Below are 16,427 nucleotides of genomic sequence, written 5' to 3' on the forward strand. Positions count from 1 at the left end.
AGTCAGGGGAAGAATACACAATAACAAGAATGCAGATATCATAATAGAGGGAGACATTTTTGGTTTGCAGAGAAATTAGGCACTAGGGAAATGTCTGGAGAACTACAAAGATGACACCAGCTAACTAACTCAGCAACAGAGGAAAGGCTACCCTAAATGTCCTCCCCTGATTATGAGATTGATGACTGACTTATATGCTTTCATCCAGTAGCTGGTAGAAGTAGAAGCAGACACCAATAACTAATCACCAAACTGAACTGGAACCCAGATGCAGAGAAGGCCCAGTGAAGAGCACAGAGGTCCAGTCCAGGCCGGTGAAACCCACAGAAACAGCTGATCTGAACATCCGGGAACTCTTGCTCCCCAGTCTGATAGCTGGAATACTAGCATGGGACTGATCCAGACCCCAGGAATGTGGGTTTCTGTGAGGAAACCTCAGAAATCTATGGGGCCTCCTGTAGAAGCCCAGTATTTATCCCTAACATAGGTGTGGACTTTGGGAGCCCAGTCCATATAGAGAAATACTCCCTGAGACAAGACACACGGAGGTGGGCCTAGGCCCTATCCCAAAGGATATGAGAGACTCTGATGACACCCTATGGAAGGCCTCACCATCCAGGGGGAGCAGAAAAGATATGTGACAGATAAGGTTTTAGTTGGGGGGTAGGGGAGGATGGGTGGGAGAAGGGAACTGGGATTGTCATATAAAACAATCCTGTTTCTAATTCAAATAAAAAAAGTTGGAAAAAAAAAGCCTTTGATTGTCGGAGACCTCAAAGTGCCCCCAAACTGGTGAAGAAAAAGAGTCAAACTTCAAAGAGAGTCACAGCCCAAGTATAAAGTATCATCTCCAGCACGATCTTTACATGTGCCTGGAGAGAACGATGGGCAAGGAGGATGCCCTGCCACAGAAAAATGACTAGCAGCAGAACACCATGCTGGAGGGCATTCTTTCCTCCTGGTGATGGGCTTAGCAAAGTGAAAAATGCATATGTGCACTTATTCTAGAGTTCTCAAATTACAGTATTGTCCAGTTTCCAGATACGATGGGTCATCTTAACAGCAAGATTGTTGCTTTAAGTAACAGAAACAAACACCATTTCATCTCTGAAATGTCAGCTTGAAATAAGGGCTAAACAGGCAATAAGATGATGGGCATTGTAAGAATTTAAGAACCTCACAGATTTTGCATGCTTGTTCTGTGGAAACTTGGAATTGCTAGCTCCCCACTTGGGAGACTTCCAGGAACTGTTAAAACACCCAGGGAAACTAAAATTTCAGTGAGTCTGAAAGTGATCATTGCATTATACGATTCATTTCTGGCCAGCAGCTACATCCTTATGGTCTTATTCATGTTTGAGTTCTGTGGACACAGTAAGCATATTCTTGCAGGCTGAATTGAGCTTCAAACTAGTGTGCCAAGGAAGGGCAGAGCAAAGGGAAATGTTGCCCATATTTCTTTACTACCAGCTTTATTTTAAGGCTGAGTGGACTCATTATTTTACACTAAAATAAATGCCCTGCTCTGTGGAATAATAGATCAAATCTTTCAGAAGGCGTCTTGTGATGAGACACATAACTGCAAATGAATTCATGCTTCCAGCAGTGGTATCTGACAGCCTTCCTGAGCTGAATCAGTTGGCAGGAACAAGTCAACTGAGAACTGGGAGGGGGGGTGAGAGGGAACAGAAGGAAAGAGGGAGTGTAGGAGGCACTCTACAATTTATCAAGATAGCTAGCAGTGCCTTGTGATAGTTATATATAAAGTCCCACTGGTCTTAGGACACTGAGTAGAAGAAATAGATGGTGACAGGACTTTTAAGATGGAAAGCGCTGAGTAGCTACAATGGCGAAATTGTAGTATACATATGCCCGTTAACTGGAATTCATATATTTACCTCCCTACTATTCAGCTCTTCAGTTAAATTTAAGTCAATACAGTTCAAATACTAGTACTTCATATGAGGACTAATGAATCTATTGAGAGAGAGAGAGAGAAAGAGAGAGAGAGAGAGAGAGAGAGAGAGAGAGAGAGATAGAAAGACACAGAAATACATCAACTCAACAAGCTAATAAAACCTCCATCCTATCCTTACCACCCTTACACTTGTCGGGATAATGTACTGGAATACAGTCCAAGAATGGAGTCACGTGAGGAGAATTCTGAGTGCTTGTGAGAAAACTCCAAATCAAGACGAGAGTCTTGTGACCTCGGTATCTTCAAAAACACAGAATTGTTCCTGGGATGTGTTTTCATGTAGCGGGATAGGAATGAATTTACTTCTGATCATCCATTGCAACTGGCTATTGTTATTTGTTTATGTTGGTAAAGTGAAACAGGTTTTTGCCATGGGGGCTTGTCCTCCGTGTGCAGTTTGTCTTTGTGACTGCACACTGGATCTTCTTAACCCTCAGAGTATAGATTCTGATGTTCTGAACAAAGTTGGCTATTGCATGGGACTTCAGTCTGCCTCATTACATTCTTCTAGGTACCACTGCCTCTACTGTGGTGACAATGACGGACCTAACTAAGATCCAAACCCAACATTTGGGGACAAACACAGGCCATTCTGTAATCTTGTAGCATGCACTGGATTTAACCTGAATTGATAAAGAGGAAGAAGGGCAGTCTGAATTCACAGATATAATTTCTCCTCTGACAGGATTGGAAACTGAAAAAAAGAGACAGACAGGGGAATCCAGAAGGGATGCATGAACCTCCCTGGGGAGGCAAAATATAATTAATATACAGGTGGATGGGATGCAGTCAGGGACAGGCGTGGGAAGGATCAGGTGAGTGAGGGCAGGCGAGATGGAGGAAGAGAACGAGGAGAGGGACAGTTGGAATTGAGGAGCATTGAGGGAGGGTGGAAACCTCATGCAGTGGAAATTTCCTGCATTCTATGAGGGTGGCCCTACTGAGACCCCTAGTGGAGGATGTGGAGCCTGAACTGGCCGTGTTTTGTAGCCAGGCAAGAATTTCAGGGTTACATAAAAAGAAGAAGAAAAAAAGAAAGAACAATTTTTATTTAAGCCCATGGAATAAAAATAATCTAGATGCAGCTGTGTCATAATCCAGTCATGACACTGCCTCCTGTTTCTTTCCCTGCTTCAGGCAGTTTGTATGGGTTGGGTTTCTGTCTCTTGTCACTGAAACTCTTCCATTTCAATTTGGATTCATATATTTTCTGTCACCCATTTTAGGACTGCCCATAATAATCTTAGTTGTCCACTGCTTGCTGCTCTTTGGATTTGCAAGCTCTCCCAACTTTCTGATTCTTCTAGGAATATGCTTCCTAAGCAAAGATCAACCTCTTCTGGCTGAAGAAGCAAGTTGGGAGTTTACTGTTTGGGACATTTTATTTGTCTAATTTTGTCTGCCTGGCTCTACCTTGTGTAGATAGACGCTCCAGAAGCTGGATTTTATACAAGTGGCTGAGGCATTACCCCCTGGCTTCTGGTTTGTGTTGATCAATGTGAAGCAACACTAGGGGACAGAACAGGAGCTTCAGGAGAACTGGTGAGATTTTGGCTTCCCTCCCTGACTAGATTCAGGATATTTCCTTACCTCACAGGCAGTTCCTGTCAGGTAATTCTTGTGTTAATCTCTCTCACTGTCTGTAAGTTGTCCCCACCAGTGGCTGCCCAGGTTGTGACTTCTGTATGTATTCATTATCCAGTGAAAATTCTCCTGAAGACCTTTGTAAACAAATAACCTCACTGAACTGCTTTGTGTACATGGACCACATTTCTCTAAGTTTCTGCAATAGCATTTTGCACGAAGTAGGACCCAGAGGTACCAATGATTTTATATTCTATTCCCAGCTTTACCATGTATAAAGCAGTGATTTGGCAAACATGATTACTTGTTATATCCTGGACACTTCGCTTTGACTTTTTTGTTACAAAGATGAATGAGGCACCATAAGAAGTCATCCATCTAAGAGCTCAGAATTGAATTCTCAACAGACACAAATCTGTAGCGCCTTGAATTTGGACTTCACAGACTCTAGAACTATGAGAAATTATCTGTTGTTTATGAGCCACATGATTTTTTTCTGAGACAGGGTTTCTCTGATCTGGAATTTGCTCTGTAGATCAGGCTGGCCTCAAACTCAGAGATCTACTTGCTTCTGTGCCCCAAAGGCTGGGATTAAAGTCATGTGTTATTATGTCTGACTGTAAGCGACATAACTTACAGCATTTCATTATAGCAACCTTAGCAAACTAAGAGAATAGACAATAGGCAATAGACACAACAAGTTAATAAGTATAAACCAGGGAGGTGAATATACTGTGGAAACTAAGTTTAAAAATGTGTACATAGCAAGGGAGATGGCAAATGGTGGAGGTGAAATTATAGACTGAAATTATATAACTTAATAGATGTTATTAAGAATCTATATTTATTTAGCCATTCATTCATTCATCAAAATGTAAGCTTTGCAGATATTAAGAGTTCCTAGCTTTACTTTTTAGGGCTATGCAACAGTGAGAAGATGATTGTTGTCATGGTTAAATTAAATGCTACTTCATGTATTAGAACAAATACAGCCTGGTACACACTTCACAATAGTAAGAGAGAAAGATTGCTATCATTTTAGACTGGCAAGGGGCATTTTGAACTCTAGGATACTATTTCTACAGTAAAGGACTTACATGCTTTTAGAATCCCAAACAAAGGATTGCTCTTCAGCCTTTCAGTAAGATCAAGTGTAGAATCCCAAAGAAAGGACCTAATGTCCTTACCACTGTGTACCCATAAGTCTGTGCTTCTCTCCAGTAGCACTCACAATGCCCTTTTAGAGGGCCCTTGTTCTCCATCTTTCTGTCATACTCTACTCCAGTATCCCATTGTTGTAGCCCAAGGGACCCCAATACATCATCTTCCCTCTTCTGTCTGAGCAGCCACCTCTCAAGTTCTTTTTTGGAAACTTTATCATGTCTGACTTTAACTGTTTTCAACCAAGTCCCCTCAGAACACTCTATCTCTATTAAAATCAATTCCTTTATGTGAGGCTGTATTTTTACTTGCCTTTTGAGGGACAGGGAAAAGAATAATCTTCAGAATTCTTGAAATATCTATTTGTTCCTTTTGAGGAATAGAAGAAATGTTCTGAAGTTTTCAAGCCTACCTGTGACTGATGGAAATGTTGTAAAGTAGCAATGTTTTTCTGCAGCTTTTCTTCCCCACATATCCATGAATATATGTGCTATCCATGTAAATGACAGGCTTAGAAAGAACTAGAGAAATCTCAGACAGTATGAGTTTCACAGTCATATTATAAATAAACAACTTCCCAAATGACAGTATCGTGTGAGACAGAATAGTGCAATGTTTTACTAATACTGCATGGATAAACTGGCACACTGAAATTGTAACAAGGTGACCTTAGGGTATTACTTAGTCTCTGTGACTTAATTTTTTCAATATAAAATGGAAAATAATAGTAATGAAAATTGCATATAAAATGCTTAGAATCATGCTCATGTTGTAGAAATCACTGCCGTAACCCATCCTTATTTGCTGGTTCACTTTCTATTATTTCAAATACTTGGGCTTAATATGACTCCCAAAATTTGGAGGGAAAATTCCAGAAATATGTAATTAATAATTTAAATCTGCTTACTGTTCTGAGTAGGGTGATGAAATCTTATGTGTTCTCTCCAACCCAGGACATAAATAATCTCTTTGTAAAGTGTATCCACACTATACATTGTCCATTTGTCACTTGGAATCCTTCTTGGTTATGGGACTGTCACTGCTTGCATTCAAGTAACTCCTATTGTTACCTAAGTCATTGTCTTTTATATAAAAAGGTGAAAATTATTTACCTAATAAGAAAAGAAAAACAGTGTATGCTTAGGAAGCTCGGGTAAGCATCCTTCTTCTTTCTATGAAATTATAATGCTAATACTGGGTTAGTTGTTGCACCTTAAGTAAGTGTTACAGTTAGTACAGGATAAATGCATGGTTAAGTGATGGGGGAATGCCCTTCTGTGTGCTGGGAATATATGTTTCTCTTAATGGTTAATGAATAAAACTGTTTTGGTCAATGGACAGGCAGGATGTAGCCAGGCAGGAAGTATAGGTGGGGCTACCAGACTAGGAGAATACTGGGGAGAGGAATACAGAGAGCCTCCAGACAGATGGCATGTAGCTGCCAGGAAGATAGGCCCCCTGGGCATTCTCTGGCATTCTCCATGGAGATACATATTTTAATAGAAATGGGTTAATAATTAAGACATAACTAGCCAATAAGAAGCTGAGGCATCAACCAAACAGTTTATAATTAATATAAGCATCTGTGTGTTTATTTGGGACTAAATGGCTACAGGATGGGACAGGACAGAAACTTCATCAACAGCTAAGACATTGCATTTGTGGATGTGTGTGGTCGGGGATGCATGTGGAAGGGGAAGTGTGGTGGGGCATGTGTGTGCTATAATTTCGGTTAGGTGTTATCTTTGGGTTGAAGCATCTCTTGATATCTTGGAATGTAACCTTTGGGACAGAAAGGAGACTACTGCACTGTTTTTTGACTGCCATGTTCAGGTACCATTCTTGACTTTGTTACTTCCTCTCCTCTCTCCAAGCAGGTTTGTGGAGAATATTACCCATACATTCTCCCTTGACTTCTTACCGCTCATTTCCCCTTCAGTCTTACTCTATTTAGTCTTCCACTCCATTGTGATACTGACAAAGCCAATAGCTGCTTTTAAGCATTTTAATACTTAAATTTCCAGAGACATTCAATGTGATTGACTGCTTTCTCTTTGAACATTTTTGAATCTTTTAATACATTTCTGGATGTTTTAAAGTGTCTTCCCGAGGAAATACTCCTCCTTTTTTCCTTTTTAACTTTCTTATACACCTGACAGAGGATCAATTCATCTTTCAAATCCCACCCAAGAAGCTTCTCTTTGCAGTAGGTGGTGGTTAACACAGTGACCCACAACTGGACAAGGTCAGTAGATGGTGGTTAACACAGTGACGCTGACTGGACAAGTTACATCAAATAACAGACTGCAGAATGCCCAGCCCTAAAGGGAACATGCATTCTGTATCCCTCCAGAGATACTGTCTTATGGACACAGCAGGGCAGCTGCATATATGAACTCAGAGCAGTCTTGACAGCACACACTAAACTTATGAAAGTCAGATCGAATCTCAGCCTGGGAAGGGAATTTAGACACACAGCCCCACCCTTAGTCACAGAGCTATTGCAATAGTTAGCTGCTAGGAAGGGGAGAGAAATTCTCTAAGAGTGTAGCCCCCGGGAAGTTAAACAAAGGATATCTAGATAGCACAAATTTGTCTTGAATGATTAAAAGGAAGATACAGAGTTGGGTGAGCAAGGAAGAGGGTGACTCTGGGAAGAGTTAGGGAGACAGGTGAATATGATAAAAATCCACTTTGTGCAATTCTCAAAGGTATAGTAAATGTAGTAAAATAAATTGGATCACAACCTATTTTTAAAATTCAGCATCTCTTCTTTAAGCAATCCCACTGCACCATGAAGTCCTAATCTATGTGCATGGTTTGGACAGTACTCAATAGCCAAACTTGCCCATGGAAAGTACCAGAAAGAAGGTAAGTGGAAACCATGGAGGTTTTATGACACCAGCTCAGCTAACACCAGATTGCAAAGTTGAGACTAAAAACATGTGAAGTTTTAGAATTTGGTCTTTAGTTATATGTGACATGGCTGCTGAGGAGCAAAATCAAAGTCTTATATAGTAACATAAGTTGTTTCTGACAAAGCCTTTTGAAGAAGAAATTGGTTGCCCAGGGCTTTTCCACCATAGTGTGCTGCTTGTCTTATGTGAGTTTCTGAGCACCGTTGACATGAGTGACTCCTAATGAGTAATAGATAGGAAACTTGCTTAGATGTATAATTTGGTAGATATCACTCTTGATTAATTAATCAGATGTGCATGAGTTTTATTTCTCCAGCACTTTAAGTCATCCCTTACATACTTCTTTGATCTGGCTCTAAGACATTCTTAGCACATGAGCTGGATGGTAAAAGTAATCCAATAGCTGATTGGAGATTAAAGCAGACAAGGATAACATACCCTCTGTGTCAGAGTGGCATGATGGAGAAGAGTCAAAGACCTACTGGGCACATTCCATTAATGAATAAAAAGAGACTCTGTCTTGATGTTCTGGAGAGGTGGATCAAAACTTACTGCTCTTATCTGCTATGGAATAATTGAAAGGAAGAATTTGAACCCAGAGTTAAGGCTTTCAGATTGTGAGAACAGAGGCTTGTTTACTTCAAGTCCATCAGCATTGTAAAGAACTGTTCTCTGAGCCAAATTGCCAACACCTCCATCAGGTCAACTGTGCCCTTCAGTCACCAAAACCCACCTGAAAAATCCAGGTTTTGTGGTATACCCTAATAACCTTGGCACTGGGGATGCAGAAACAGGGAGATCTCTTGGGATCACTAGCCATCCTGCTTAGCCTACTGGCCAGCTCAAAGCCATTTAGAAGACTCTTCTCAAAACTCAATGTATTTGTTCCCTGGTTTCCACATGCATACTCCCCACTCACCCCAACAGAGAAGTTTCTGAATGAGTTTGAAAATATTTCTAAATTTGCTAACTCTAAACATCCCTATATGGTGGGAATTTTTAGAAATTCAAGTTGTTAACGTACATGTATTTGTCTCTCTCTTTGAAAATACAAGCAAAAAAAGTAGTTTAGAGCCCCTCTTCCTTGAAACGACCAATGTCATTGGCCATGGGTGTGCGTTATGCCTAGGGATCTTCAAAAGGGATTTCCTTATATTTTAGGAAATTCAATACTTTCATTTGGCTGGGCAGTGATGGCACATGCCTTTAATCCCATTACTTGGGAGGCAGAGACAGGCAGTGAGTTTGAGGCCAGCCTGGTCTACAGAGTGAGTTCCAGGACAGCCAGAGATATGCAAGAAAATCCTGTCTTAAAACAACAACAACAACAACAACAACAACAAAAACCCTAAAAAGCAAACCACCACCTACCCAAAACAAACAACAACAAAATAAAGGGGAAAAAAAGAATTAGAGTTGTACTAATGCTTGGACTTTACCAATTTCTGTACCACAAATCAGCAAGATAATATTTGTACGGTGATATTCACAAAGCAGGGACTGAGTTGTCTATAAACAAGCCCTCAGTTCTGAGTGCACAGAAATCACTATGTATCTGGTTCCTGCTATTTGAAACCTCTGGGAGTCTTTGCTGTCAAATTCTTTGCATTCCGAAGTATTTTGTGAGCTTGGGGTTCTGAAGCATTCTTGCTTTGATCACAACTTTTCTGTGCCATTGATTCTTTGATACGCTCAGCCACACTGTTTAGAGTGTAATGAGCATGAGCCTATTGGGATGAAACATTTTTAGTTAGTTCCTTTACTCTTGACATAACTTCTTTTCCTTTTTACCAATTGCTAAAAAGAATACAGGGCACCTACCAAGACCAGTGGAAGTTCCTCCCCTCCCCTGATTAAGTGTATTGGACTCAATGGTTCCATATGTTAAGGGATCTTAGTATAAGCTTTAGAACTAATGAATTTCCCTCACTGCAAATTCAATAGAGTCTGCCTCAGTTCACCCCACCTGGAGAGCTGGAGTGCCTTAACAACTATATGTGTTTGGGGAGTTTGTCTGGGAAGACATCAAATCTCTCTTCCTTCTCAGACAACTTTGTCAAACTCCTGGAAGAGCACGGCTGAAGCTACCAGTTGTGAAGAAGGGTGGCAAGGAGACTTCTCCATACACTGGAAGATGAAAGATGCCCTAGGGCACCCATGGGGCATTAGAAGACTTGGAAAGATTTTGTCAAATATGATAATTTTCTGTATCATATTCCATTTGTTCTTGGAAATTTCTTCAGAAACTTCATGTTTGGCCAATTAGGCCTTCATTAAAAATATCTAGGAGGTCCATGATCCCACCACCTAGGTGAATAGAAATTTGACTTGCAGATTGGTACAAGAATTTTTAGTTCTTGGTTGTGGTAGGGGGCTGGGAAACCTCTTACCTCCTCCAGCTAATGTCCCAGACAAAACCAAAGTTCAGTTCTGTAAAGTTCAGCCTGGAGAACTAAAGTCTATCAGTGCCACTTACCGAGTCTGAGTGAGGGCTATGGGCAGAAGCTTGGGTGACCCTAAAGCAGATATACTGGAAAGTGTGTGCCTACAAGGATCCTGTTCTTTCTGCATTCCTTCCTGGCCTGATGTAAATGAAAGCAACCACTGCACACTCCTGCTAGTGAGCTGTGTAATGGACTGTATGAGCTCAAACTGTGAGCCAAACCCCGTTTTCCCTCTCATGTATTTAATTGTGAGTAAGCTGTGCATGAGCAAAGTAACGTACTTTGTTGTGTTGTGTGATACTTTGTGTTCTTACAAAGCTTTCTTGGAGTCAGAGGGTGGGGCTAGCCACTATTTAACCACAGAGATCTGGAGGACTACTCTGGAGGACTGTACAGACAGGGAGACAGGAAGTGGTAAGGCAGGTGTAGAGAGGGTCTGGGCCCCTTTTGGACTGAGGAAGGAGACAACTGGTGGCTGCTCCAGGTTCTCTGATCTTCCAAGTTTTTACCTCAATATCTGGCTCCTGGTTTTTATTGATTAAGCTTAACTAGATTAACACTTCACCCCTGTGTTTATTGACTCTTTTTTATTTTTATTTTATCGTTTTAAAGATTTATTTGCTTAAGTATACAGTGATCTGCCTGCATGTGTGCCTGCAGAAGAGAGCACCAGATCTCGTTACAGATGGGTGAAGCCACCATGCAGTTGCTGGGAATTGAACTCAGGACCTCTGGAAGAACAGCCAGTGCTCTTAACCACTGAGCCATCTCTCCAGCCCCCCATTGACTCTTTTTTTTTTTTTTTTTTTTTTTTGTGTGTGTGTGTGTGTTCTAAGCTTCTAAGGGCAATCACAGTACCTTTGTTATATGAAATGGAGAGCTATGGAGTACACAAGTGCCAGTAGAATAATCCCCCAACACCTAAGAATGTGCATCCCTGACAGGCATAGAAGAGTCAAAGGTATCCTCTCAGAAGAAATTTGAGGAAAAGGTTTCTAAACATTAACATTTTCCAGAAAGTGTGCGCTTGTAAAAGACATCCCTTCTGCCATCTTTCTCTAGGGTTCCATTATGGGAGTTGGTTCAGTAAATAACTATGCAAAATCGTGGACAGCCTGGGAAAGAGCCTTTCATCATTCCACCCAGACCATGTTTCTCAGTTTAGTATTTGCAATCACCTTATTGGGTTGAAAGTGAATATTACTTTATTTTCTCAAGATTTGGCTATGCTTCTGTGACTTCTTGGATAGTATACACAACCTGATTGAAGTTATGAGTACTTTTTCCAGGACTAGGATTCTCTCAGTAGATCGAAGGGTTGATGCTAACCAGTCCCCATCTTCAACCCAGCTCCTGGAGGCAGACTGACCAGACATGCACAAAAGCAGCAATTAACTATTGACAAATTAAGCTAAGATTCATAATGAGAACAACACACGTGCCAAAATATATATATTTGTTTATTTAAATTGTACTGGTGAGCAGGAATCTTCTTTATTCCCCACATTGAATTACTGATAATAGGTTAGATAAGTTATAATCACAATTTAGTCAATTATAAAATGAGGGTATCACTTTACCCCCCATTCATATTTCACTATAGAACAAACTGTATGGGGCAAATCATAGTTTTACTGAATGTGTGGTATAGGTCATGAAAGGAATGGCATTGGCCCAGGACCCCAAGACCAAGTTCTCAGCACAGAGGTGATGGATTTTCCAAGGAGGGAGAGAGGGCGGGGATAAGGGACAAAGTCAGGAAATAAAGGAAGATGGAGAAGGGGAGAGAACAAAGGGGGGCGAAAAGGGGCTAGGGAGAAGGGTAAGGTATATTTGTCGCAGGGGGACAAAGGACTACCTCTGGAGGGGAGACTGAAGTGGCTCATAGAAAAAATGTGATTTTTAAAGAAACAAGGGGTTTAATTGGGCATGTTAATTAGGTGAGCCAAGGGAGGATTTTTGCTGGACTTCAATACTTTGATAGCTGGACCTTGATAGTCAGCCTCAGTAGGAGGAAGTGGCCAAATAAGGGAATAGCCCTTGGTGGCTAGCTTTAGGAATGTAATTAATCATTTTTTTAAGCAAGGCAGAAGGACTCAGAGAGAAGGAAAAGGCCTGCCAGAGCCATGTTTGCCAGGCCCAGGCCAACTAGAGTCCCTTCAGGTCAGCAGAATGAACATTTGGCACCTGTCAGTGTTCATTCATGTACAACCAGAAGGATATTCTATCTTGTAAGGAACTAACGTGGGTGGATGTACACATTGACATGGGAACTTCATGTTCACATAGAAATGAGTGAGCCAAAATAGATGAATTAATATATTTGAGCAGATGTGTCAATGTTACTCTTTGAGAAATGGTGATGTAAATCCTCCTACAAAAATTCTTGAGCCAATTTATTTTAGCGTACTGTAGAAAAGATATTATGTTATAACAACACAGATGTAAAAGCAGCATGCCTTTATATAATCTTGGCAATGCCTTCAGTCTTGAACCTTATTATCATAGGCTTGATGTACAAAGAATCTGAAGTAAGTTTTGCTCATGAGACTGGAAATCCGAGCTGTCTTCTCCATGGTTTCTCTCCCCGCCCGTTACTGGGGAGAAACACTCACTGAGTTGGGAGACTTGTCAAAACAGGATCTTGTTTTATTTCAGCAAGCAGCAACTTATATAGGGTTGAGGTAGGGGACAGTAATCTTAGGTTTTCGTAAGGTGACAATAATATTCCACCAAGCTAGCAGTTAGTAGGCGGGGGTGGGGGTAGTTGGGTAGTGGGGCAGTCTTATATCAGGTCTTGCTGAGTCACTCTCATGTGGAGTTTATAGGCAAAGACAGGTCACCAAACTCTAGTCAGGCTCAGGAGGTTACACTGGGCCTCATGTCCGAGCCTTTTTAGGCCTAACACTCATGGAATCTTAATGTTTTCCAGCACATGGATTCTGAGTTTGATTTCCTCATCCCACTTCTACCAGATTCCTGTCCTTAACCCTTTCTATGGGCTTTACAAACCATCTATTTATAGAGTCTTCTCTAAGATGCTAGACTCCATGGAACATACTCACTCCAGCCTAATGAATGAATTACCTATGATTGAGATGTCCTAGTTGATTAGAACCCATACTTTTCATCTCTTCATCTAGTGACGCACGAGCACAATTCGAATTAATTGGTCATCTGCACACTATTTAGGATTTGAGAATGTTGTGGTTCTGGACATCACTTTGATGATGTTTGGAGTGTCAAGGACAGTTCTTTTGTTTGCATTTCCTTAGCTAAATAGCTTGCTGTTGATTCCCCAGCTGATCTCAGGGCTTGGCTTCTCAATTATAAGCATCAAAAGGCATGACAAGGACAACGGGTGCAAATTAGATGAAATGTACTTTAATTTGCCATAAGAGCTTATTAAATTACCCAAACATTCAAATACAGGCAAGATGAGCATCTGTTAGAGTCACAGTGAAACATAGCCTTATATGAAGGTTTATGTATTCAGGACCAATGGAAAATGGTTGTTCTTCTATCTCCATTTGAAATGATATAACAGACGTCTCCCCTCCTATATGAAATGATTCAGCTGTAGTAGGAAGGCAAAATAATCTAAAGGCAAACAGTTAACAGTTTTACTTTTAAGAAAGGCTTACTTTACTTTTAGAGGTATATCTATGTATGTGTATCTGTGTGTGGGACTATGTACATGTGAGAGTAGATACCAGTGGAGTTCAGAAAAAGGTGTCAAATTCCTTGGAGTTGGAGTTACAGTCTGTTGTTAGCCACATATTGTGGGTACTGGGAACTTTGCTAGTGTCCCCTGAAAGAGCAGCTCTTAGCCCCAGTGACTTTACTTTTATGTTTTAAAACTCATATTTTATGTAATTAAATATAGGTTCTCTCTATATAATATATTGTCATATATTAAGATATATATCAAAATTCACGTTGTTTCTCTCATGCATCTCATAGCATGCATAGCTAGTAGCAATGTCTAAGTGTGTGGCACACATAGAGTCTATCTAACTGGTACTCTTCCAGATATCTCAGTATAGTTGTCATGGTTCTCTATGAAGAGAAAATGACAAGGACACAAGAGATAAAGAACATTTAAATTATTCCTATAAAGTGGCCAGGAAGGGCCACAGTCAGCAAGGATTTTTAGGCAATCATGATGCCAGATATAGAGTTTGAACTTTAGAGCACAAGTCTGTCATGCTAAATGAATCCACACTACCACTGCCTCATCAGTGGCAACACCTGCAAAACCTCAGCCTCTCTGTAGCCAATGCTGTGAGTAGTGCTGCTCACTTAACTTCTCCCTGCCCCATACACATCTTGCTACTTTCCAAGCATGCACTCTAGGGATCTGTCAGCTTGGACCAGCAGGATAGTAGCTTTCTTTTGTCTCAAATATAGTGATTTTGCTACAATCTTTGCTTCCTTGAGCTGCACTGTTTACATTGGAAAAATGGCAATAAAAATTCCTGCCTGTTACACTTCTCATATTTTATTTTATTCTATCTATCTATCTATCTATCTATCTATCTATCTATCTATCTATCTATCTTCTCATATTTTAAGAATCAAATGAGGAAGGAGGTGCAAAGACTTTAACAAAATACAGAACACAATGTAACAGTACGTTTCAGTTGGGCATGGTGATGGACATCTGTCATCCAGCACCCAGGAATCGGAGGCAGGAAGACTGAGAGTTCAAGGACAGCCTGGGTTATATGCTGATGCTCTGCCTTGAAAGAAAAATAGAAAAAAGTATGTATATTCATGTAATTCTAATTAAATATGCAATGTCTTAAGAGGTTCTTCCAGGGAAGGCTACAGGATAGATCCTATTCTTTGAAGTGGCCATCTACTCTTAAAAGTGTCCTCCAAACTAAGATGAGTTATTGAGAAAACTGTTGGCATTATAACATTTATAATAGAAATGATAGCATTTGCCATATGTTCAAAATATTCAGACTTCAGGGACTCAGAGCAATTGTGCACATGGATCCAACAGGAGCCGCCCTAGGCTGTGTTTGCTTTTGACTGCCTCTCTCTCCTCTAAGACCTTTCTATTCTTTTTCTGGGTATTCTGGGTATTTCTGGTTGGCATTTGGCATGGTGCCTTGATTTGTAATTTTATTAAACTGATCAGCCTTCAAAATACCCTATGCGACAATCTCAAAAGAGACTCTGTAACTAGTTTAATCACCTGACAAATGTCAAAGATTTAACCAATTTCTTCAGTCAAGCTGAACTGAATAAGGCATTCATGGGAGAGCTGACACTGATGTCATCATTTCCTAATGACATCTGGCACAATTAGAACTTTCCCCAGAGATGTAAATGGAAAGTTCACAATTTGGCTAGCGGACGTTTGTAGGTCTTAAAAATCTAGGTTACATATTGATTAATTGTCAACACTTAAGAATATGGAGTTACAAAGGTGCAGCTGTCTGACTTCTGTTCAAATGTTAGGACACTGGCTTGTAGCGAGGCTGTGTCCTGCGTGGCAGCAACAGCAGTAGCTAAGGAGTAGCTGGTTCCTTCAAAGAGCAGGCTGTGCTTAGTGGATAGGGGGCCTTGCTCCTTCCAGGTCATCTATTTATACCATCTCTCTGGGCTCTGTGGGACATGGGTTCATGAGTCTTGGTGAATTCACAGAAGTAATGTCAATAAACACCATCTCTCAACCAGTTAGTCACGGGCAAGTTATGAACAGATGGCTTAAGGGGAACATATGCTGTTGATCTGTTTCTCCTAGTTCATTAACTGATTTGCCAGCATTTTAAACAATCTAATCATGTGTCACAACCTGTAAGTGGAGCATCAGTTTAGAAGGAGATGAGCTGGAGATTTGTTCAACTGTTTATTTTCAAATGCCAAATGAAAGCTGCTTTGAGGTTTGCTCAGCAACTCAAGGTAGCACTCTGCCAACCCAGTAAATGAGGATTCTGTACACATTACACATTCCAAATGCTGTGCCTGACATAGCCCTGTGATGTCAAAATAATAGAAGGGCGTCTCTGGCAACATTAATTCACAGACAGTGAAAGGCCGCCCATGAAATTTCTTCCACATATGATGGAAGGGGGAGGGGCCTTGGAGAGAGTTGCACCTTAATGTTTTTAGGGTTTTCTGAAGACTTCACCCCACCCAGCCCTATTAACTATGCTGAAGGTGAGGAATGTCTACATGAATACATTGATGAAAAAGATGGAGCCATTAATAGCAAGGAACCATTTAACAAAACGACTATATCATGAGTTGTTTAGAATCAACCCTTTCCCTTCATACTTCTATGGTCTTCCTTCCATTAACTCAGGGGGTTAAATAGAAAAATGAGAG

Source organism: Cricetulus griseus, chromosome 10 (genome assembly GCF_003668045.3).
Source record: "Cricetulus griseus strain 17A/GY chromosome 10, alternate assembly CriGri-PICRH-1.0, whole genome shotgun sequence".
Lineage (NCBI taxonomy): Eukaryota > Metazoa > Chordata > Mammalia > Rodentia > Cricetidae > Cricetulus > Cricetulus griseus.